The sequence below is a fragment of the Callospermophilus lateralis genome, chromosome 6 (genome assembly GCF_048772815.1).
Source record: "Callospermophilus lateralis isolate mCalLat2 chromosome 6, mCalLat2.hap1, whole genome shotgun sequence".
NCBI lineage: Eukaryota > Metazoa > Chordata > Mammalia > Rodentia > Sciuridae > Callospermophilus > Callospermophilus lateralis.
The window spans coordinates 66744074-66747088 of NC_135310.1; the positions used below are offsets into that span (position 1 = coordinate 66744074).

Genomic DNA, 3015 nt, shown 5'->3' on the forward strand with positions numbered 1-3015 from the left:
GTCATATGCCCCGTAGATATATGCAGAAGTAGCATCACCCCTGGGTACTGCAGGACCCTATTGCTGCCGCCTTCCTCAATAGCAACCACATCACAATTTGGATGTTATGGGAAAAGCAATTCCATTTGCCCGTGTAGAAAATGGCCCCCAGAGTGCTGGTCCTTAGAACTCTGAGCTGAGTTCATTCAAGTCAGGCTTCATTTCTTCCTTGCTCCTTATCAGAGGAAGTACATCCAGGCAGAGTGAGTGGAGCTATTACACCAATGTCAACAGATGGAAAGACACCAAATTTGTGACTTTATCTGCCTACCAGTGCTGGGTTATCCCACAATAAGTAAAAGTATGTACCTGGGGGATGCAAGCCCATGCTTACATAAAACCTGAAGAAAGAAAAGCCTATGGAAGTAGGCCATATCCTGCCCAACTTGCCTCCTTCCTCACTCCTCCTAGTACTTTGCTAAGGTTCTTCATTGCTGAGGTCCTGATATCCCCATCTCCCAATGGCAGTAGCTTCCTCTAAAACAAGAAGCAGCCTTCTTAGGGGAAGGGCTCCATGTGTTAAATGGAAAAGCCCCAGGGAAAGGGAATGCTTCAGAGAGCTGGTTATTGCAAGAGCAACCAAGCACTAAGCAGCAGAGGGTGGCATTTGGCTCTGCCAGGCAACCTAGCAGAAAGCAACCTCACGGCCTTCTCAGCTTAGGAGGGACAAGTCCACTGAGAAGGCTGGGCATCAGGGAGTCGAAATCTCAAGTTCAGGCCTCTGGGAAGTCAGGGAAATAAACTGCCAATATGTGAGAGGGGAAAACCAAGAACAGAAGTAGCTTTTCACAAGGTATTTTCTGTTCTCCTGGTCCCTCCTCAAAGGGCTGAGAAGGTAAAGGAGTTAAAGAAGTGGTATGTTAGCAAGGGGTTTGGACCCTCTTGACCCCATCAAATTTAGTGCTGAGGGCAGGACCCTGGGTATATTTTGGCATACCCAGTCACTCTCCAAGATCCCTAATGGAGAATCTATTTTCTTTGGGAAAGAAGCCTTCCCATCAACCTCACCACTGCACTGCTCCTGGAGAATCAGATACGGTTCCATGGACAAAGCACCATTCTCTATGGAGACCAGGGCCTGAGCATGTTGCTTTCTTCCTGTCTGCCACCCCTCCCAACCACACAAAGTCTTTAGGTTCTTTCCCCCAGCACACAGGAGTGTGGGATTGGGAGGGCTGCCAAGCCATCTTCAAACCTGTGGGGCAGAGGGTATTCCCTGGGTGTCAGGAGGGAGTTAAGGGTTTGGAGGAAGGGGAAGAGGTGGAGCGGCCTCCATCCTTTAGTCCTGATCAAGGTGAGGAGATGCAAGTCCACGAAAATAACATTTGCTTCCAACCAGACTCCTTTCTCAGTGGTGCCAGTCCCGCTCTCTATCCCGGTGTCTCTTGTGCTCCCGGTTCCTTTCTTGGAAATAATCATCACGTTGATCTTCATTATGAAGCAGATCCCCGTGCCTCCTGCTGCTCTCCGGGACCGGCTGGATGACCTCTCCCTGGACGGATGTCTTTTCCTGGAAGAGCTCCCGCTGGCACCCACACTGTAGGACTTGGCCTCAATGCCATGAAGACAGTCCTTAAGAGAGGAGATGAGGACACGGCAACGCTCATCATTGGTGACCCGGGACTGTTTGATAACCGCAATGGCTGTGAGCAGGGTCTCAATTGCATCACTGTAATCCCCTGCACTGGCTCCAGAAACTGCTTTGGAAATGGCACTGCTGGAAATTGCTCTGTTTCGCTTCATGATCTCTTCAAATTCAGCTTCACTCACTGTAGAGGGCGGAGGGCCTGAATCTCGGCTGCCATGGTGGTTATAGGGTGTTGAGGCCTTCACGTAAGTATCTGGTGGAGGCCCCACTGTAGCATTTGGTGGGGGGAAGAAGGCTGGATTGAGGTGAAGGGCAGGTGGAATAGCCCCAGGGGGAGGTACAGCCAGATGTGGAGGTAATCGAGGGTGGGGGCATGAGATGCTGATAGTGGATGCCAGGAGGAGGAGGAGGGACCCCAAAGCTTGAAGACAGAGGTGGTGGGGGTGGAATTGGGGGCGGGGGCAGACCCATCAGGGGAAGGGCTGAAGGAGGGCGATTGAAGTAGGGCAGCACGCTGGGGGGCTTATCCACACGAGCAGATGAGGGTACAAGGTTCTCAGAGGGTATGGCCCGTCCATCAGCAGAATCACTAGAATCTTGAGTGTGGGCCCGTGGAGGTATTCTCACGTTTCCGAGCCTGTGTCTCAAACTGTGACAGGTTCTGTCGGGTGGCCGGCCTCACATCCACTTTTTCTCCATTAAGAACTTTTCCAGGAAGGAGTTCTGATAATTTGTGAACAGAGTTTTCAGAGGCTACCACCACCTCAGCATACCCTTTGGGCTGTCCATTTGCTCGATTCTCTGCAAATTTCAACTCCACCACATCATAGACTCCTGTAGAGTGAATAACCTGGATCAGCTGCTGGTCTGTGGTCCACCAGGAGAAATTGCCCACATAGACAGCTGCTCATCTATTGCGCAGGCCACTGTAGGTATACAGAATTGCAGGGGTCTTGTTGTTTGGCTTGGGAGATGGCTCCTGGCAAACAGGAGGAGGTGGCTCAGTGCTGCTGCTTCTGTCATCTGAGGGCTGTGAGGTGGCTGTCAGCACATAATCAAACAGGTCAATCTGATCTGTATTGTTGAACTCAGGGTCCTGATTGAACTCCTCATCAGCGTATTTATCAATCAAGTCCACTCCTTCTGACATGGTTCGGTAAAGAGGACCTCCAGCCAGAAGAATAGGCAAAGTAAGAAAGATGCCACACGAATATGGCGTTGGCAGCAAGTCCGGACAAGGACCGAAGCTCGGGAACCGCTCTCCGCCCCAGGTCCCCGCCCCCCCCATCAACTTTATTTAAGAGCTTGATATATGTTTTTCAAGGACCACCTAGCCTTGAAGGTCTGTGTTGAGAAATCTGCTGAGATCCAAATTGGTCTCCCCATAT

The 3015-nt window shown here is 51.0% G+C and overlaps 1 pseudogene; it reads right to left on the bottom strand.

Annotated features, from left to right (window-relative positions):
- Nucleotides 1-1387: 1387 nt before the first annotated feature.
- LOC143402440 (cleavage and polyadenylation specificity factor subunit 7 pseudogene) lies at nt 1388-2777 on the bottom strand (annotated as a pseudogene).
- Nucleotides 2778-3015: the final 238 nt, after the last annotated feature.